General features: G+C 40.8%; 1 long non-coding RNA gene across 1 annotated transcript in view; it reads right to left on the bottom strand.

Annotated features, from left to right (window-relative positions):
• LOC107310977 overlaps positions 1 to 22,825 on the bottom strand; it is a 41,824-nt gene that overhangs the window by 14,438 nt on the left and 4,561 nt on the right. The window contains exon 3 of the long non-coding RNA XR_001553811.2: positions 17,150 to 17,271. This is a non-coding gene — a long non-coding RNA (uncharacterized LOC107310977). The remainder of the gene's footprint in view (positions 1 to 17,149; positions 17,272 to 22,825) is intronic.

Raw genomic sequence — 22,825 nt, forward strand, 5'->3', positions numbered from 1 at the left:
ATATAGAGTCCCTATGTCCTGTCTTTTTCAGACAAGTTTTTCCACCAGAGCTCAAAAAAACCCACCCCAGGGATACAAAGCAATAAAAATAAGAAAAAAAATAATCATAAACCTGAACAAACAGAAGAAACAACACCAGAAGTCAACTCAACAAGTATGATGTAGTGGAACTACCAAATAAATCACGAGAAACCAAAGTTAATACCATTCTATTCCATCTGGATATCAATAACACAAAATGTTTCTTCTTTTGGGGATAGATATTTTTTTTCCCCCCATGGAAATGGAAGACGTGCAAGAATGTGAATTAGTATAGAGAAAAATCAACATGCAAATCCATCTATCCCCATGAGAGGTTTGACACACTGCTTTTTGTAGACAAAAAAAACCCATGGAGCTGAGGTATTTAATTCCAGAGAACAGAAGCCACCATCATGCAAGTCTTCCTCTTAATCAGATGCAGGCAGGGCAGCAAATTCCCTTCTTTTAAGGCTACAATGTGTTCTGGTGGGCTCTGAGTTCTAAGGCAGATCAATCATCACATAAATAAGCTTTAACTGGCATTCTCAAATGCTTTCAAATTGTAACGCCTCCTGCTGGCACTTCGAAATATATGCCTCTAGAGACGTAAAATAGTAAAAAAGAATAACAAAAATCATTTGCAATTAAATGCAACAAAGCCATACCTGACTGGTATGCGTCAAGGTTTAAAAATAGCTTCAGCCAAAATGGCAAATGCCTCTTGGTTTGTCAGGAACTGAATGCGTAGCACCAAGCAAGTGATTATAACTACCTCTGATCAGTGAAGCAGACAATCATTTTCCTTGTTATCTTGCAGCCTGCCCATGTGAATAGTATCAAACAACAATTAAAATCATCCCACTCCCTCGCAAAGGGAACACGGGTGGCGAATATCTGAAGACCTCCTTGTTAACAAGGTAACCTTTGAGACCGGTGAGAAGACAAGGAAGCATTTACCAGCCACTGTATCGATAATTATGGAATAAGAAAATTGTAACTCATTCTCTTCTCCAGTGAGAGGAGTGAGAAATAAATAAGGCAAAAATATCTCACACTATGAGCAAAGCAAGCAGCCCCTCCACAGCATCTCCCACCTAGGGGGGCCCTCTGACAAAAAGGCAACTATCCATGGAGCTGCTCCTGTGGGGCTGCTCAGTACCACAGTGGCATATATTTGGTAATTAGCCCAAAGCCTTTCTGCTAGTAACAGGAGGCTCTGTGGCACACAGCCCTCAGAGACACCCAAACACCCTCGTGAAAGTGCTCTGAGAGGCACCCACAAGGGTGGGCAGCAGTACTGTACACCAGGGCTGAAGTGCTCAAAGCTGGTGATTTTCCCTCCTTGAGGCTCTTCAGACATGTAAGAATGAGGATGCATTGCTAAAAATACCTCATGGTAACTTGGTTCACTCCTCTCAACATTTTCCTTTCTGTGTCACCCACGCAGCCTTAAATACCTTTCAGTGCTTCAGCATGCAGCCACCCAACCCTGATGGGAGCAATGTGGGAGATGAACCAACTCCTGCCCCAGGCCAAGCCCAAGGAAAGCTATATTGCCCCTGGCTCCACAAAGTATCCCATTCCACCCAGGCACAGCTTCACACTAAACTACCAGTTATCTTCTCCATTAATTGTAGGTATCAGTGTGGTTGACAGGACAGCCCTACCACCAAGGGATAATTTAATATGACTAAACTGTAATCAGAGCCTCAACAGCCTCAGAATTTAATCTGTGCAGAAGCAGTAGGATTTATAAAAGGGAAATGATGACCAAGGCTAAGATGAATAATGTTAGTTGTAACATTACAGCCGGTTGTAATAGTATAATTAGTTGTGATATCAAGAATTAAAAATTACACTGCTTTGAGTTCCAGGACGGGTGCCAAAAAGGAGCCGTTAGTCACAGAGATGAGGAGCAGTTACAGAGTCCATTATCTCACAGACTGTGGGGCCCAGAAATGAATCCTGCACATCACAGCAAAACCAAGGCTCGGTGTTTTATAGCAGCACAGAGCATTTCATTTCAGCCCCTAAACCAGATCCTTCCTGATTATCAGTGTGCTGTACTTCCCCATTTCTACCTTGAACCCAGTTTGACTCGACTACTGGCTAAGTTGCCCTTTTCATTTGGGAATAGCTCCATATGGTCTCTCCCAGCTATCAAAGCCTGCTCAGCCCTGGCAACCCAAAACAAGGTTACAAGGTGCTGGTCTGACTTGCCCCACATAACAGGTGCTGCTCCACTGAGGGATTAAGCAGCCCCACTGCTGCCCCTTCAAGACCAAATAGTGTGATTAGGTAACACACTTGCAAGCACAGAATTGGTAAGGTATTCATAAAAGTAGCATTCAGTACTGTAATATGCAACAAAGAAGCCACACTAAATCAAAATGGTGTGACTCAGAAACACTTTTTCAAACCATCTCACTCACTGACAGACAGTGAAGAAATTGCTTGATAGTCTTTGCTGCAGATATTATTTTAAATGACTTCTACATCAAAAACAAAAAAGCAAGCAACCAAAAAAACCTCACCAAACTATTCAAAATCTCTCCTGATTTTAAGCAGCCATAGAGAAATTAAATGCTTTTTAAGGCTGCGCTTATCCTTTTCTCCTTCATTTCCTCCTATGTACTTTCTTTTCCCTCGGTGCCAAGAAGAAAAAAAGCGTGCTTGTAAAGGAGGAAAACTGGGAAAGAAAAGATAACTCCCTCAAGGGAAAACAGGCAGGAAGGAGTGAATAGAAAGAGCTGTGATTCTTTTTCCCTTTTCAAATTACTTGGGATTGAAATAACCGAGATCTTTTGTCCTCTTTGCTTCCTCCTCCCCATTTTTCTTCCTGCTCCTGACTGATGCACACCTTCAGGGCGCCTGTTTTGCTGCTGCAGTGCAGAGCCAGGAGATGCTCCCAGGAGGGGTTTCGTGTAGGGCTGAAGCCAGCAGCATAGCACCACTCTATTGCTCTTCCTTGAGAACGTGCCATTGCTTTGCGGCTGTGATGCTGCAGGCTTGAGAGCACTCAGTGTTTTATATATGGGGAAGGACGCTGCTTAATACATGCGGGAAACGCTTCCCACATACGTACTGGAGCCCTGGCACGGAGGCAATTAAACACTCCAGGCTGCACACGCTCACACAATTACCTTTTGTGACTGTCACTAAATAAATGCTGCACTGAGCCAATAATTTTTACAATGGCCTCATTTTGCTGGTGATGACGCCTCAGGCAAGGCCTACATGGCCCAGAAAGGGAAAAGGTTAACTTTTTCTGAAATTCCCTAGTCCCACTTATCTACTTCTTCTCCCTGAACATCTGCCAGCACCAGACACCTGTTAGGAATATTGGTTTGTATTGCTGCAGTTCCTGGAGTCTATCAGCACACTGAGAGATTGGTATTGTCAGTGAGTCATTCATTAACCCAACGATTCAGTTTTGGCTAACCTAAGACTAATCACGTATTTAATTCCTGTCTAGCCGGACCAAATCAATCAAAGACGGGGGGAGAAAAAAAAAAGACTGGGTAAATATCAAAGATCAATAGGTAATAAGCAAAAACCTAAGAACCTTATCTGAATGCTAACAAAGTAGAGTGAAGGAGGTTGTTTCCCATCAGGTCATTCTGATCACCGTCATGCTTTCTCCCCCGTTCAACCGCCAAAGCAACTTAAATCCATGGTGAAAGCATCACTGCAGCAGTTTAGCAATATACAAAACTCTCCCTGCCCACCTGGCACAGTTTCCATGCAGCAGCTCAAGGTAAAATATGATAGTAATGTGTTCCTGCGTGTTCCCTGTGAACTGGGAGCCGCAGCTACTGACCTTCCTGGTGAGGAAGCAGGGTTACTGCTGGTTGCTCCCAATGGCCATCATGGCTGTTAAGAGGGGAGCAGGAGATTATTTCCTTCTGTGAATCAGCAGCAGAGATAAATAACCTCAATAAACCATGCTGTGCAAACCAGAGAGTAATTACAGAAAACTGGTCATTAAGTTGATATCCACATGAATTGGTGGTTCAGGTCCCATGACATACTTGCTTCCTGTTATGGCTTTTCATAATACTAGACCAACAAAAACGTGAGATAAAGAAAGCAAAGGTCCAGCTGCTGGTTTTCAGCTATGGTCAGATGCACCACTTTCAATAACATCCAGGCCAAACAGATACATCAAGAAGTTAATCTCTATTGATGCCAAGAGAGAAAAAAACCCACAGCTTTACTGGGGTGATACAAGCAATCCCAATGCTTTGCTGGCAGCAAAACAAGCTCAGAGCATAGGCAGTCTGCAAACACCATCAGCTTCGTGCCCTGCCAAGGAACTAAGACACTGCACCCACTTCCCTGAGACACAACTGCCAAGGTCTGCCCACAACCATCAAGTTAACACACCTGTAACAAGGAGGAAACTCAGGAGCAGGCAGGAAAAAGAACTACTGACTTGCCTGTTCCCTTACCCTGACCTTATTTATGCCATTCTCTGTCAGTTTCTTCCATCTGGCTCTTCCCTTTACCGAAATTCTCCTTTCTGTATCAGTTCCTTCCTACACTGGTTACCTGAAAAGAGTCTCAGTGCAGTACTGAGACTCCACTGAGAAGATGAGAACCCTCAGGGTCTTTAACAGAGCTTTAATTCCCCATGTGTGCTGAGAGCTGCTATTTCTTATCTTTCTGCAGACTTCTTTACCTGATCATGCCACGATGTTTTGATCACCCAGGTAATTCATGACACAACATACAAGCTGCAGGCTTCCTTTGCCACTGCAGGTTCAGCTCCAAGCACCTGCCTGTTTCTCAGTGTCTGCTATACCTGCAAATGTAGAACTCTCTTTTGAACAGTTCTATACAGGGCACAGGCAAATCACAGAAATACCAAACCAATGCTGCAGCAGAAGGTTATCCACACAGGTAATACCTACATGGCCAAGTCAGGGTCTTAAGATCTTCTGTATAACTTCATCTCTAAAAACAGTGGAGGATCTTTCTTAAAGTTATAAATCTTGCTTATGTTAAACCAATTACAAAATGGTTATTTCATAGATTCTAGGAAAGAAGGATCAGGCCTTGAATTTTGTTTATTTCTAATGCATAGGAATTTTTTTTGTAGGAATAAGAATTATCTATGCACGCTCTCGAAGCAAAATAACTCAGTTAGTTGGAGTTCTCATCTTATTACTGTGATATATATCTCCATAGGGAGACTGTATTTTTTTCAAATGCCCAGTGTCCTATTTTAGCTTAACCCAGACAGCAACAAAATAATCACTTAAAATGGGACACCATTGCCGTGACCTTCACTGCAATAAGTACTAAACACAGGTATGAACAGTAATGCTGCTTTGTTAGCGCAGTTGTTGTTATCTTTATAGACATGCCCTGAGGTAGGATCATCTCCAATATTTCAACACATACCAATGGGATGCTGGCACAGCAGTGTCTAAATGCAACAAATTTGCTAACAAACAAAAATTCCCTGCCCCCCAAAAAATCCAAAATATTTTTTCTTAGCTAAAATAACACATTGTGACAATAACAACAACAAAAAACTTCATTTCCTCTACTACATCTTCAAAGTGACATTTCAGCATAGTCAGTAAACTTATTGATTCTATTTTGACACTGTGACATCTTTTTTTTTTTGACAGGTTTTTCTCTCCCTGTAATTTCAGGTGACACAGCAGCTTGGTTTCTAACTAAGAGGCTGTTGTACATTTTATCATATATTGCATTCTCTTACATGGCAGGAACTAGCACATGCTTGTGTACCAGTAGCAATGGCCCAAGAAAGAAAGTGGAGCCAGAAAAGATTTGCCCTGATGGGGAGAGTGGGACACAAGCCCCTTTCCTAGAAGTAATTAGGTATTGATGGTTAATGAGAAGTCACAGTGAGCCAATTAACCGAGGGGCCATGTGAGTACAGCCATCACCAAAGGGATGGGTGAACTGTTTTAAGTAGCAGCCTGGGTAAGGGTGTACACGTTCGATGATGGCCACTGCAGAATTCTTCTTGTTTGGGCATTTCTGTGTAGGGACACCTTTTACTACTTCCTGTTGATTTTCTCCTCTCAGATAGGTTAATACTACACTTTCAAATGCTAGGACAGCTAAGAGCTCCTCCATGTCTGCTACTTGCAGCCATACAGGTTCACGATGCAAACCTGATTGCATTAAGGACTGAAGTTAAGAGCAGCTGATCAATACTCAGGAGAGTTGTCAGGATGAAATATGAATACCTTATCCACAAAGGAAATGAAGAGCATGACATGTTAATGATGGAAAAGGAGCCTATCAGCTATATTTTCATCTGCTGTGCCTGGCAATAAAAAATATTGGTGTACTTGGTTCACCTCTTCAGTAATTTTACTTTTAGCAGCATCTGAATTTGTATTCAATCAGCAGGCCTTACTAAGTGAGCTATTTTTTGGACACCCAGTGGTTTTGACTCTGTATGTGTCCTTCTGTTTCTGGCCTAATGCATTTCTGCTTCAGCGCTTGCCGGAAGATACCTGAGGAGAGCAGAGCAAAGTCTGCCAGTCCCATGCTCTGCTCAAACAAGGCATTAGGTATGCATCAGCAACTTTTATGTACGGTCTCTCTTTGAGTGTTATTTTCCCCTTTACATCACCTGTACAGCTTGTGCTGCATTTTACCTAGCTAGCTTGGCCTTCGGTCCCTTGCAGTACCTACTCTGTGCAGCTGGACATCCTCATTTCACTGCTGCAGCCATGTTAAAAAGGACTGCTGTATGGATGGTGCTGAGCAGGAAAGTCCTTGCGATTTTAAACAGACAGCTAGGGAAATAAGGAAGGACTCCTAGCATACACTGATAGATTAAACAGCACACCACTATGCTGTCTGGTTTTGTTGTTATTGTTTTGTTTAGTTAAAGCTAAAATCCTTTTAAAGCAAGACCATGCTTATTTAATCAGAAGTAATGACAATCGATTTGGACCACCCCAAAATGCATCCAAATTCAATAAAGGCCATGGCCTGACAAAGAGGCAGACCATCACTGAGCAGAGGAATGCAGCCTGCTTGGAAGACCATGAAAGCCATAATCTGTCAGGTAGGGGGCTGATTTCCAACAGCCTGACTCAGAGGTAAAGCAACGAACACAAAATCTTTCTCAGACCATTCAGATACAAGCACTTCAGAGACACTGACAGCAGATTAGCTCCCTTCATGACAAGCAGTTTTACTGCTTTCAGAAATCTCATATCTCACTATTTTGGCTGAATCGGTCTTTGTTTTTGACTACAAAGCCGCAGCACAAAAAGACTTCAATATGGGGCCAGACTGGCTCTTCCTGCCTTCTCTTCTAGGGTTGGAGAGGGTCCTCTCCCAGCTAGCAAAGGACCTCCATCCATGCTAAAACAGTTGCTTTCAAGCTCACTTTCTCAAAATCATGAGTGAACATGGCTTCTTATCTCTTACCTTTCTTCTACAAAGGAAAGCTACAGATAAGCAGTACTTAGGTCAGCAAGATCACATTCATAAGCCATCTATCAAATCCAACAGGCCTCAAACACTTATTTGTTGCTCACGTAAGCTTTCATTCATTCCATGAATCTCAACAGGATTAGTTCCCAATGGGAACTGTTGGGTTTAGATTCTGTGTCATAGTGGGCTCATCACCAAAGCGCCCTAGCAGTCTTTGTCAGCTGGCATGAGGAGGTGAACTGAGTCGACATATATGACAAAAAACAACAGCATTTTGTTCACAGAATGCCAGCTTCTGCCACGTCAAACTGTGTTCCATGAATGATAGCACCACTGCATTCCCTCTGCATAGCATTTCTGCTTTTCTGTGCATTAGACCAGCTTCGTGTTGTAAGTCCTTGTGCTTTGTCCTCCTTACGGGCAGATATTTTAATTCATCAGCTGTATTACCCTTCCCATTTAAGCCCTTAGTTGTCTGGCTTGATGCTTTATATCGGTCATTGAGAAGTTGCCAGTGAAAATCTTTTCGATTAAGGCAAGGTCTTCCCCTTCCTGCACACAATCAGATCTTCAAAACAAAACTAAAGTGAGCTTCTGCTTGAAAGAAGCATCTGAAACAGAAAGGATGCAAACTGCTGGAGTAGGTGCAGAGAAGGGTCCACAAAGACACTCAGAGGACTGAAGCACCACTCTTACGAAGACAGGCTGAAGGACCTGAACTTGTTCAGCTTGGAGAAGGTTCCAGGGAGACCTCACTGCAGTATTTGAAGGGAGCTTGCAAGCAGGAAGGGGACTGACTTTTTACATAATCTCATAGTGATAAGACAAGAGGAATGGCTTTAAGCTGAAAGAAGGGAGATTTAGGTTAGATGATGGGAAGAAATTCTTTACTCAGAGGGCAGTGAGGCCCTGGCACTGCTGCCCAGAGCTGTGGGTGCCCCATCCTTGGAGGTGCTCCAGGCCAGGCTAGATGGGTCCCAGGCAGCCTGAGCTGGTGGGAAGCAGCCCTGCCCACAGCTGGGTGTGGGGCTGGGTGGGCTTTGAGGTCCCTTTCAACCCAAGTCACTCTATGACTCTACAATAATCCCCATACATGCCCAAGAGCAATTATTATGAACAAAAGATGGAGAAACTGCTCATTTAGAAACTGACTCTCTTAAAGGGTGAGGAAATGCTTTTCCCAGATGAATTCAGATAGAAAAGGGACAGTTACATTCTTGCAGTTCTTCCTATGTTGCAACACAGCAGTGGGGCCAGAAACAATGAGTCTACCTGATGACCTCTACATACACTATTGGCACAATAGGAAGTACAGTGCTCTCCAAGGGAGATTCCCCAGAATTCAACATCCTCCAAATACAATGGAAAACTGGGCTTAGAAAAGCTACATTTTCAGGCATCACATCATTTATCTGAGGCCACAATTAAGGGGGGCTGGTGGTAAGTGAGAGGAAGGCTGTGGAAGATATACAATGGCAGAAGCATGCTGAAATACTGACTCTGCTGTCTGTAATTGCATAAGTGCTTTCTCAAAAGGATGGGGAGAAATTTTCTAGGAAATTGGCTGTCTGAGGTTATGGAGATAATAAGTATTTTCAGAAATCATCACTACTGCCAGAAAATAAAGTGGAAAGCCTCCCCCATAGAAACGAGAAAAGGCAGAGTCAGAAGTGCTGGAGGAGGAAGAAAATACTGTGATGAGAAAGCTGGGCAAATACTAGGGGAAGTCTCCCTTCATAAAACAATCTGCTGCAGGGAGTTTAAAAATTAAGCTGGCTCTTGGAAGAAAGGAAACCCACTCAAGACACTTACTTTTTTTTGAGGAAGGGGATTGTCTTGGCTTCATTCCCTACAGCTATTAAACATGCATGGGAATTTAATTCAACACTTCTACTTTCTTAATGGTTAAGGCTATTCTCCGAGGCTCCCAAGACTTTCCAAATTCTTCCGGATTTGTCTGGAGATGGATTTCTTAATTAACAGCTAGGTTAGGCAAGCAGTGGGGTCTGGATCTTGGTGCCCTGGTCAAATAGCAACTCTGCAGGCTTATAAAGCATTGACATAATTCTGCTGAGATGCAGCCAGCCACAGGATTTATTTTGCTTGTTCTGTTCCTCCACCTCAGCTGGAGTTTTCCACTGGGCACTAGCACAGTACTTGCTTGCCCTGTACCACAAGGAACCCTGTGGTGTTGCTGTGTGCTCTATTTTGGAGGGACCATGTCTCATAGGTTGATCTTTATCTCAGTCTAAAAGCAGGATGTAACACTCAGACAGCTCACAGGTTAACAGCTTTCTGCTCCTCTGATGGAAGGAGCCCCAGTGGGATTAATCAAATTGTTTTGGGCCAGAATGTAGGTTTATGATCCAAAAAAGCTGGTATCTGGGGCAACACTTGTCTATTCCTGGTATTTGCAAGTGTACTTCTCAATACACACAATACATCTGGTTTTTTGCAGGTGTGACTTCAAACTGAGTAAGGCTGAGTAAGTGCTCAGAGCTTCCGGGCCTTGTTAAAACACTCCAGCCTTGAAATTACATAACAGGAAAATGAAAAACAATTAAACTTCTTTTAGACACATTACGAGCTTATCAACTTTTCTACTCGGAAGTTCAGCCAAGTGAACAATAAAAAGTGACCACAGCTGAGCAAAATAACATGACATTCCTACAACAAGATGCAAGCCTTAACCTCTCTCCCCAGCTTCGACTGCTGTGCTGACTCCCCAGAATACCTGATTTATCAAGAGTTTTCAATTTTGGGGCTGTAGATAGGAACCAAAGGTTTAGTGTCAGGAATTTCACTGCATCTGTCTAGGAGCTGGCTGCCAGGTGACACCCAAGCACAACATGTCTCAGAGTCATGTGCCAGAGCCAGTCAGGTCTGGTGGCACAACACAGGACATGCTCCAGCTGTCACAACATGCACCATCGGCACTGCTCAGCACCAGCACTCAATGGCAAAAACACTAATGCTACCCACCAGGGCTGCTGCAAGGTGTCTGACTTTAACACAGCCTGACGTGTGGGTATATACTTAATATTGATGAACAGCTGGACTGGTCTTGCTAAACCCTCCTTTAATCCTTCCACTCTTCCAAAACTACCCAACAACTTGAGGCAGATATTTGGAATTGAATTTTCTACCTGCACAGTAGACTTGTAACAAGATTAATTACAAGGAATAAATTGTGTTAGACAGCAGCACGTATTGCTACGAGTCCTACCATCAATAACAACAGATTCAGAACAGTGTGCCACATTATACATATATATCTATATTAATAGCTCTTTTCTGGTATTTGGCAGGAGATCTGAAGTTTTTATTAGCATCCTTTTCTTGCCTCATGAATTAAAACAAACACAAAATGCACAACCACTAAGCAAGGTCCTAAGCTGTCATGAATTCTCCTTCGACATACTGCAGTTGTAAATCTAAGAGGAACAAAGCGAAGAAACTGTAGCTGTAGAGAAGTAAAAGAGAAGCTATTACTGAGATTTAAAGCAAACAGTATCTGTTATGTCCTTCCTGTCAAATGGCTCATGCCTGAATGTCCTTCTGCTGTTGTGTTTGTTTTCTTTTACAAAATTTGATTTGAGTAACTGATTGATTTTTCTTATGGCATGACGTGATGAAATCTGAACTGACGCTACATTTCGCTAATGTACAGCGCCCTTGAGCCAATATCAATTTTGTCTATAATGGTTTTGCAAGGGCAGAGGTCAGTTAGGGGACTTTCCTCTTACTTCCATCAGAACTTCCTGAGTTTCCACGATAGTGTTTTAAATAAAACAGACTTCCACACTTCAAGAAAAGAGTCAGATTCTGAAAGGTTTCTCATACCAAATGAAGAACAATTTTTACTTTAATAATGTTTTAATAAAAAATGATCAGGAATGACACGATTCAGTCCTTAAATGTGAGCAGAGTGAATATCAGATTTGTTGGGTATACACAGACCGCTTTCCAAAGCTTGGGAAGTCTTAGACTGAAAAGCTATAATTTGTAGATGTATAACTCATACTGTGTGGCTGCATTCATCCAACCATGTTGCGTGCCTTCACCTTCTTTTTGGATTAAATCCAGACTACCTAAAGACTCTTTCAGCACAATAACCTGCAATATGGACACTGTGCTGGGGAAGAACCGTATCACACATTGCACATCTCAGCTGACTGCACTGTTAACTCTGATTCCCCTCTCTCCAAGAGTAATGCTGGCTGATGTGGAGAACTAAGGTTATGGCCTTTCTTCCCTTCCAGCTTCCTCCTTCCTTTTTGGGAAAGATTCTAACTTGGAACTTCTTGGGAAAGAGGATGCTGCTGTGGCAGCCCCCTGGCCCCTAGATGAAGGCTGTGTCTCCTAGCCTTACCAGGAGGAAAGTCCACTCCAGAGGCAATTTTAGTACTTTGTTCCCACAGCTCTTGACAGTGCTGTCAGTCCATTGGCCACTGCAAGCCACTTCCCTGGAAGGATGTCAGCCTGGGACAAATACATTTCCATACACTGTCAGGATGAATTTCACTTACCAGGAATTGCAGCAATGTGAAATTGAACTCGCTTGACTGATGGACTAGGTAGAAAAAGCTATTATTTTACAAATACTGGACAGACTACTCTGTGAAAATCTTTAATTACTATTATTATGGTTTACTGAGTCTGTTTGGGCTCCTACACTTCCCTGTAGTTTTAGCTGAGCCCACTCAAATTCTATTATCTGAGGAGGTTTTCCTACACAACATCTGACAGATAATGCACAAAGTTATCAGCTTGACAGGCACAACCTTTTTATTCTTTTTTCATTTATATTTGGCTGGGAGTATGACACAAAGCATGCTGAAGCCTCTTCTGCTTCTGATGAGGCAGAAATCATGCTTGGGACATAGGACTCAGAAATGGTATTATATAAAGGTGGGGGAAAATGTGGGTGAGCTCTTTAACTAGACTTTCTTCAGTGCCATCAGCCCCCACTAGATCTTCCCCATTTTATTTTTCAACTGATAGCTGCTTCCCACCATTTGTGTATATTTTTGCTAGGTTAAATGTATGTATACATAATGTAAATCTAGCATGCAGCTGACTCAGTCTTGAGTTCTCACACTATTACAGATGCAAAACACTGTACTTCTTAAATGGAGTGACCCAAGGTGGCTCCAGCTGAGCTGACCTTAGTATGCATTTAGACTGAAACAGGTTATGGAGTCACTGACTGATGCTTTCTACTCCATAATGACATGAATGAAACCTCCAGCTATATACCACGGTATCCAGAAGACAGTGTTAGTACAGTGAGATCACAAATAATAGAGCCACTAAAGTCAGAAAAGACCACTAAGATCCTCATATCAACAATTCAGCCACCCCTACCATGTCCACTAACCATGCCCCTCAGTGTTACAACTCCACAATTCACGAACACTTCCAAGGATGTTGACCCCACCACCTCCTATGGCAGCCTGGGATGACGAATTATCAATCTTCCAGGGAACAAATTCTTCCTAATATCCAACCTGAACTTCCCTTGGAGAAATTGGAGGCCAGTCCTTCTTGTCCTGTCACTTCTACTGGGGGAGAAGAGACCAATCCCCACTTTGCTGCAGCCTCCTTTCAGGCAGTTATAGAGGATAAGGACTCCCTTGAGATTCCTTTTCCATACTAGACATTCCCAGTTCTCTCAGCCAATCCTCCTAAGACTTGTGCTCCAGACCCCAGATACTACAACACAGTGTAAGTATGCATCAGTTCCAGCTGTCACCCTTTATTCGGCCAATGCTCTTTGTCTCCTTGCATGACTCATTCCCAAGCAAGTCCAAGAAAACTGAACCTAACAAATGGACCCCAATATTCTTCCCAGAGGGGATGCCCAGAGCAGATATTCAGTAATTCTCCTATGAAGACAAGTGAAGTGAAAACATTTGTCTTCATAATTTTGGAGCCAGAGAGGAGATTATTTATACACACACAAACGAGTCCTCGGGAGTAAAAAGAAAAATATCCATACAAACTCTACATTTTCCTGTTTTTTTCCCATTCCAATCTCTAATTATTCAGCTACAAAATGTCACGAAAATACCTTATTTTCACAGTCATCCTTAACAGGTAAGACATTTGAAGCTAAAGTGTTATCTCAAAAAGAAGAAAGGAGTAGTAGGACTGACCTCAGTGCTAAGCTTAAACCATCCTAAATTCAAATGCCAGCTCTCTGGGAGACCTGAAATGCATTACTCAGGCTCTGAGAAGTTAAAAGGAGAAGGAAAAAACCCACAACTTTCTACTTCTCTGGCAAATTTTGAGGATTAAGATGCTAGGAATTAGGAGTTCTTCAGTAATACCTTTCTTCATCACAAAGATCTGGTGAGATTAGGTAACTAATTTACTTGCTGATGTGAGAAATGTTCAAGTTCAAAGGATTTTTCTTGTCCTTACCTGAACTCTGACTGAAGAGAAATTTTTCAACTGAATAATGACTGCATTAAAACCAAGTTATAGGTCTCAAGGGAAGAGTATTTAGGGTTTTAATTCTCAACAGTCACGTCTAATTCCTCAGTGTAAAATGCCATGACACCAGAAGGAGGAAATTGGTTACTTAGATTGAAAACAAGCTGAACGTTTGTCATAAAGGACAGCTTAAAAAACATGGGGAAAAAGCCAGCGTGTTAAAAGTAAAAACTAACCCGGCAGCTAAGAGGAAAAAAAAAAAAAAATATATATATATATATAAATAAATAAAATCACAGGTCCATGGAATTCATTTTTCTGATAGATTTTCTGCTTCCATCCACTGCAATTAATTTGGTCAGATGATTTGCAACAGGCTTATTTCTCTTGATCCCCAAGAGTCTTAAAGTTATAAGGCTGGGTAACGATCTTCAGCCCCAGAGAGGCTTTTTCATAGTTATGAGAGCCCTGGCTGGGAAAGCAGAGTGGTTTTCATCACTAGCTTGACTGGACTGAATCTGCAGAGATTACTTAAAATCAGAGACCTGGAACCTCTCAGGGGTTTTGTGACAGCCTATTCCAAAGTCTGGCATTGTTCAGCTCAAGAAAGCTTGTTTTATGGAATTTCCCACAGAAAGCCAGTCTAATTGTAGGTCAAGAAATATACCTTGTTCCCATGTTGCACTACAGCACCCACACCAACAGGGAAACCAGTGAACTTTCCTGAATAATAATTTCTCTAGAGATAAAAGAAGAAATAAATCAAATGCTCTTGCAAAAGCAATAATTTTTATATGAAACTGGATATGGAAACATTGCGATACTACAAGGAAATCCTTTGGAGCAAGATACTGAACTGGCTTCTGTATGTTTCTCAGCTTCCTGCTCTGTGCCTAATTTCATTTGAGAGGCTGACAGCGCTCAACGAGACCCAGAAGGTTGTGGCAGAGTTGGTCACTTTTTGCTGCACCAACATTGCTACTGCTGTGCTCTTCTCCTGTATAGTTTATTAGGTTTTTTTCAAGCATATTTCTGAAAAGGACCTGAAACTGGTTTTACATGAAGCAAGTAAAAAATTTGGAAGCACTACAGCAATGTCAGATGGTGAGAATGTATTCTCAAAACAGCCTTATTCTAACATCCAAGGGGACATCTAGGTACCAAACACCTGCTTTGTAGAATCCATGTGGATATTAGTGGCAGAGGCGGTGAGTGCAATGATAGCCCCGAGCACTCATAAGGCTTCTGAGGGATGGCAGATGTGGGCTAACCCTGCCAGTGAAATGCACTATACAAGCAGTGTTGCAGCTCAGTGGATGAACTGCTCTCATTAGAAACCCAGGGCACTTTTATATTATTCCTACATGAATTTGAGTTTCATTCAAGCCCAAATGCTCACACTGCTAAGATGAATCACACTTCCATCCCTTCTCCATTGTTGCCAGAGCTCATTTTCCCCATTGTTTTTCTGTAAATTAGGGTAATTCATTCAGAAATGAAATTCAGTCCTATACAAAGGCCTTGGCAAACCCAAATGCTGTTGAAGGGAAAACAAGGGATGCTAGCTCTCCTAAAATAGGGAATTTCACTGTAACTTCTTTTGGCCAAGTTTCATAATTAAATTTTGAAGCAGCCTCATTAGAAGCAATCTCTGTGTTTTAGTCCACCATAAGTATAAAAAAAAACCATAGTGAAAACTTGCTGTTTTCCTCCTTTTTCTTGCTTATTTTTGTTGAATTGTTAATAGTTTTAATTAACACCAGAATTTCTCAGCAGCACACCATCTCCTCCTTTTTCATTATAGGTGTTAATTGCAGTTTCAAATAAAAGGATTAAATAGAAACTGAGGTAAATGTCAAAAGAAGGGCAGTACTGAAGGAAAGCAGAAGGAAATCATTTGCTCGGTTGTTTTATTTGGGCTTTCCTTGATGTATAACGAAGTCTAACATGTAATTTATACATATATAAACACACATACATCCTATCTATATGTTGTGGGTTTTTTTTGTTTTGTTTTGTTTTTTTTTTGACAAAATGAATTTCAAATTATTTTTTCTTTTCCAAATATATATACATTTGTTCTTATTCAGACACACCTTGTTCAGAAAAGCTGACAGTCAGATCTTAAGCATATAAGTCAATGTTGTTATTATCAATATTGATTTTGGGAGATTTTATCAGTAGTTAGCCTTGTTCAGACCAAATTTTGAGGGCTTCTAAAATCTAGACCTAATCGATATCAGTTACCTTTGTGTACAACCCTGCATATGGTTACATATACATATGGGAACAGAAACACTTTCCACATCACGGAGCTCCATGCACGGACACAAAAGAAATCAATGCAACAAAACTGCAGCAGACAGCTTAAGATGGCTGTCTCTCAAATTTTCCTAACCTCCCTTGCCAGAACTTGCAGATCACAGCCCCCACCCTTGTTCTAAGCCACCGCAAGAACAAGACCACAGCATAACGTGTCTGCTGTTTGATGCGCCTTCAAAGTGCACTGTGTCTCCAGTGTCATCTTTCCCTGCATTCCCCAAAACTCAGAAGCCCAATAACTCCCAGGTAAGTGGAGGCACTGTTGTCCTGGTCAGTCACCTCCATGCTCCACCAACACAACTCCAAAACCACCCTGTAGCACTATATACCACACACTGTTCAGGTGGGACCTGCCCAGCCACAGTTATGAGGGAAGGAGGGATGGCTGGGAGCTCAGAACACTCATCTGCATTGACAATAGTTTTTATCTACCAGATAACAAAGAAGCATAGACTTTATTCTCCTATATCAATTTCTTTACTATGAGAGTGGTGAAGTGTTGGAACAGGCTGCCCAAAGAGGTTATGGATGCCCTATCCCTTGAGGTGATCAAAGCCAGGCTGGATGGGGCCTTGAGCAACCTGGTCTAGTAAACAGGGATGCTGATGGCCCTGCCTATCACAGAGGCTGGAGCTTCATGATCTTTGAGGTCCCTTCCAACACGGGCCATTCTGTGATTCCACAATTGATTCTGTGGTTAAGTTCATAATTTTAGATACAAAGAAAACAGACATCTAGTATATCACAACATGTCCCTTACCTGCCCAACACTGAACCATGAAATGCGTAAATATTCATAAGAGCATTGTCCATACTTAATTTGAATGATATAGTAATCTCCATTTCATAGCTTCCATCTGCACTGTTCCTGCCCTAAGTCACACTATCCTTAGCACTCATGACACTTAAATAATTAAGACTTATTTATTCTTACCTGCTGGTCAGATGTCTCTCATTAACACGTAGGTATGTCTTCATCTGCAGGCTCTGTGACTCTTTCTTTCCTTGGAAATTCTTCCAGTTTTCATTCTACATCACTTTTCCTTTTGCACCCCACTGAAAAACAAACAAACCAAATCAAAACTCACATGTATCACATGCTACATGCACATGTGCCTCTTGCCAAGTAAAAAGCAGTGATTACTGATAATAATATTTCAACCTACCTAATGTCATCTCAAAAGAAAACAGAACCCCAAAAAAGAAAAATCATGGATGAAGGAAGTGTTCAACAACAACAACAAAAAAATGGACAGATGAGCACTCTGTTGTCAAGACAAACAATAAGACACTATGATTAATGTGTTAATGTGTAAGGACGTTGTATCAGTTTTCAAAGATTACAGTTTGAAAAGACATTATATGCAAAAACATGCTGCCAAATTTGATGCATATCAAGGAATGTTTTGTAAAGACAAAATAGTGGAACTGAAAAAAAGTCTGTCATCTCAGAAAAATCTTTTTCAAAACATTACAACTCAAACTCTAAGCTAGTTACGTGGCAGCAGGACTCACAGCAAAAGAATCAAAACTGTTTACTGATGATGAGTTTATTGCAGAATCACAGAACTGTAAGGGTTGGAAGGGAGCTCCTGAGATCATCGAGTCCAACAAATTATTAAGCAATGTATGGAAAACATGGCAAATACAATTTATCCAGCCAAAAGAAAGAAAGAAAGAAAGAAACAAAAAAACTCAAACCAAACCAATCAAACAAACAAACAAAAAACCCCAGATTTTTCTAAAAATCGGTCTCACCAGATTATAGCCGGCAAACTGAAGAAACAGGAATAGGTGTCAAAGGTAATTTGGGGAGTAAAGCTGCTACTTCGGCAGCAGATGAGAGCCTTAATGTTACAGATACATTCCAACATGCCATTTTTGTTAGAGGTATTGATAAATATAATGGCTTCTCTGGTGCCATTAAAAGACACAACTAAATCTCTTGATTTGTACGAAGCAGTAAAAATTACATTACAGTGATTTTAACTTTACCAACATATCTGCTACAGCTACTAATGGAGCACTGATGATGATTGGCAAAAGAAAAAAAGAGAGAGATGTATGAAATTAATAGGAGGTGATGCAGTTGCCACTGGCAACTCATACAGGATGAGATATCACCACATTGGACATCAAGAAAATGTGTGAAAGCTTTAAGAATAGATAACATTGAGTAAATCATCATCAAAGCTTTCAAGTTCATAAAGCCTGAGTGACTGAATCATCTCCAATTCCAGGAGTTCCTTAGAAGTATGGATGCTAATTATGGGGACATCATTTACTCAAGTTGGGGCAGAAGTCTAAAAAGATTTTATGATTCCTAAAATGAAATCAAATCGTATATATAATCAAAAGGAAAAATTGTGTCAGAACATTCAGATTTAAAATAGCTCATAGATTCAGGGTGGTTTTCTTGGTGGATTTGACAGCCCATTTAAACATGCCTATTCAAGGTGAAGATCAACTTATCTGTGCTATGTTTCAAACCACAGCAACATTTGAAATGAAACTTAAACTATGGCAAACTTGAGTTATGACAAAAAAAATCCATGCATTTCGATATATTGACTGATATATTCACTGGAGTTTTATAAGCCCTATCTTACCAGAGAGAAATATCCCTCACTCCACAATCATGCCTTATTTAATGTCCTTGCTTTTTGGCAGTATGTACATTTGTGAATAGCTAGTTTCTAGGATGAAGAACAGGAAGAACAACGTTACATCAAAAATCTCTGATGAGCACCTTGAAAACTCACGAAGAATTGCAATCACTTTCACAGAAACAGATATTGATGCATTTGTTTTGCAAAAACAAGGTCAAAATATCCCACTCATCTTACCTTTTTGTTGTCCTCTATTTTTTTTTTTAAGTTTTATTTAAAAACATAAGAGAATAAAATAAGTTTGGTTACTTGTAAACATAACTATATTATATTATTCATATATGATCTAAGACAAATTTCTTTTCACTCATTGCGATCCAGGCAAGCCAAAAGTTCAGATACCTATGGCTTAGGGGATCCCCAAAGTTCAGATAGCCTTTGTAAACCAGTGTGTTCACTTGTGCTTGAGAAAGGTTTCTGCATTGCCAGTTCAGATCCAGGCTATAAAGTGATGACATCTTTCCAGACCCCTCTTGCTACTTGACTGAATTTAACCTAAAAAAACCCAAACCCCTAACACTTTCTATTTTCAATGTTAAGTTTCTTTATAATTTGTGTATATATATGCGACTGTGCGTGCGTTCTTTCAACACCCCCTCCCCAACCTCCTTCAGTACATTCTAATTCATGTTATGCAACAGCAACAAAGTCCTCTTCTGTCCCCACTCCCCAGTTCAGTTCAGCTCTCCATTCCCTGAGAGAAAGTGTGCAATAATTTGCTAGGAAATCCCTCAGGAAAGGTTCACTTGATTTAACTACAGTATTTCACAAGCCTTTCCAATTTAAGCCCTTGAAAAGAGTCTCAGGAGGAACACTGCTACATGCAACCTCAATTTTTCTAAAGAAGTCCTTGTTTGCCCATTAGATGCTCACTTCATATTTGCTTTGGTCCCCAACTACGCCTTCATAACCCATATGCTCTCCTTTTCCTCCGCATTCCAAGTAAAGCAGCAAATCACTTATACTCCTTAACTCCTTCACCATCTCCTTCAGTCAGTACACAAAGAGGAGAACCTAAGACCTGGGAGGCATTTGCAAACGCAGGAAAGTTTGCAGAAGTTGTAGCGTTTGGGGCACAGGCTGGCAGCTCCAATGAGCACTGACAGCCAGATGACAAAATCTTTGGATCACCACTTGTTTCCATCTGCTTTTCCACTAATCTAGCCTTATACTTCTTTCCTTTCTTTGAGTCCTTTCCTATGAAATGCTGCTCTCCCTTCATGGATTTTCTTCTTCAGGGTTTAGGGTTTGTTTTTGTTTTAATTGTATTTTAAATTTTCATTTTTCCTAAAGGAACTAAGACCTACTCTGTTTTAATCACTGCTCCAGTTAGCATCCTCCAGCATTCTTCCAGCCCCTTTCATTTTCACTGCTTCCTCCCAGCAGAGCTGGCCTACTCAATTCCGTAACTCCCTCAAATTTACTTTCTTAAATGTACTGCTATGTGCATAATTCATCTCTAAATCAAATTTGCTTCCTACAGGGATAATCATACAACCTTCCTTAGAATGCCTTTGAATCGGTAGTTATCCTTTACTTTCTGGTAATTCCATCTATAAAGGTATATATTTGGGGCAGGAAAGCTACAGGACAGAATAAAGCCAGGACTACCTTTAAATATGTTGTTTTTTTGTTTTCTTCGCTCTTAAAATGATGAGCTAAGTAGCTTATCACATTAATTTTTGAGCCATTAATAGTGTGGAGCCTAATTTAGAAGCAAAGCTAACACATAGGAAAAATAAGAAGCACAGATGACAAAATTATCACACCTCCATTGGTACTGACAAGCAGTGAGGGCTGAGTGCTTGCACATGTGGCTTACTTGCATTAGTGTGAAAATAAGGACTTTGGGAAAAAATATACTGTATTTCATTGTTCAAATTGGATTTGTTTTTGTGTTAATTCATGACACAACACACATTTATTTTTTTTTTTGTTTTTCCTTGCTTACAGGCATCATTGATATGGATTTATTTTTCAAATTATCATGGGAGAAACAGCGATGAAGAGCATCCATGCAAGTGTGCTGCCTTCGCATGTGCTTACGTCAGAGTGAGTGAGAAGAGAGACAAAACCAACCCAAACAGATAGAAAACAGAGCATGACTATTTGTAAGATATATGAAGAGTTTCCTACAGCAGAACCACATCCCTGGGCTTCACACTGCTCCTAAAGTACAAAAAACATATATACAAAGTACCTCATATATCAGCTTATTGGATTTTATTGCAAGAAAGCCAACAGCCAGCATATTGCCATGCAAATCCTCTTACTGCTTTAACAAACAACAGCATTTCAGAAATATATGTGCTTAAAAAAATAATAATAATAATAACCTGGAAACAAATTCTTTCATGCATGTCACCAGCTCCCATTAACAGTAATGAGGGTTACTATGTAGGGGCCTTTTAAAAAAAGATTGAACTGCTCACTCAATTGCCTTACTTAGGAGGTAAGCTGTTAACTGCTGTGCAGTTACAATTGTACAGTTATACAGTCAATAGATAAACAGAGGTTATACAGATGTTTCATATGAAAGATTATCATGATAGAAAGATAATCTATGATATATGAAAAATGCTCACCGATGTCGAAGGCCTACCGTAAACTCCACAAAGGAGTTATCTTCAGAGAAAGAGATCCTACCTCAGTGGTGGTCAGCCCTTAAAGGAGATCTGGGAGAAGTGGAGTAAAGCTCCACCCCTTCTGGTAGCACAGCTGAATTACCTTCACCTGTGCTCCCGCAGCTAACTCACTGCTTGCCTCAGGTGATCAATCAGAGGTTCAGGCTGTGATCAAGAGTTTCCTATACACAGCTGCACAAAAATAAATATGTTTTTTTTTTTTTTTAATTTTTTGCCTGGCTTAATTTATATGTATATGTGTGGGTATATATATATGTATCTTGAGAGATAAAAGCAGGAAGCCAGGACAAAAGAAAAAGAATCTCAGCACACATACACACACAAAACCCACTAAGAATTAGAACATTTCCATTATGGAAAGGTGCAGAATTATATATCTGCTTGCTCTCTGATAGCCTCCTGAATCAATGTGACAGAGCCCCTCTCTGTCCCAATGCTGTGGGAAGGTGGCCACCAGCCCACAGCTGGGAGCAGGAAAGAGCTGCGGCTAGCAAGAATGGAATATGCTGGAAACTGAGAAAACAGCAATCATTCTTTGCCTCAGAAAATGTAATTACTCTGCATATGTAATTTCCCAATCATAAATTTCAAATCTTTTTCTCTAGTGCAAACTTTTATAGAATTGATTTCTTTTGAATTCTGTATTTAAATCACAATCATTCAGCTCTGCTCAACTCCAGAGATAAAGGCTATTTTGTGGACTTTTCTCCCTCTTTCTGTACAGATGTCTTCATAACTTCCTCTCTTTTTAAGAGCAAAGTAGAGAATGGTTACCAACATTAAACTCCATCACTTAAATATTACATAAAATAGCAACCCTGTTAGTTTTCTTTGTTTGTTTGTAAAATTTGTTACATTTCCATGGTTTTGGGTTTTCTTATTCTCTGCCACTACATGAAAGACCCAAAAGAATATAAGCAAATTTCAGACTTAAGGAAAGAAGCTTTTAATTTCACCGTTCAAGGTGACAGAAAGAATCAGTCCCACACTAGCAACCCTTCCACATCATAAAATGAGCTAAGAGGTGGAACTGGCTTCAAGGAGTTTAGCTTGCGGTGCTAAGTGTCAACATCAATTACAAAGGAACAAAGATTTCATGAACCTGCAAACACCACAGGGAACCCCATTAGCTGTGCTGACAGGCAGTTCTCTAAATGGCTCGCCCAAAGCAATTTCTGTGTAGGTTCCCATGCTACAACACTATTTAACACCACTCTTACCCCCTCCTCCTCCTCCTGCCACCAACCCTGGTGATGTGTCTATCCTGACATCCTCCAGATCTGGTATCTGCATGGC

This window comes from Coturnix japonica, chromosome 3 (genome assembly GCF_001577835.2).
Source record: "Coturnix japonica isolate 7356 chromosome 3, Coturnix japonica 2.1, whole genome shotgun sequence".
In the NCBI taxonomy this organism is placed as follows: Eukaryota; Metazoa; Chordata; class Aves; order Galliformes; family Phasianidae; genus Coturnix; species Coturnix japonica.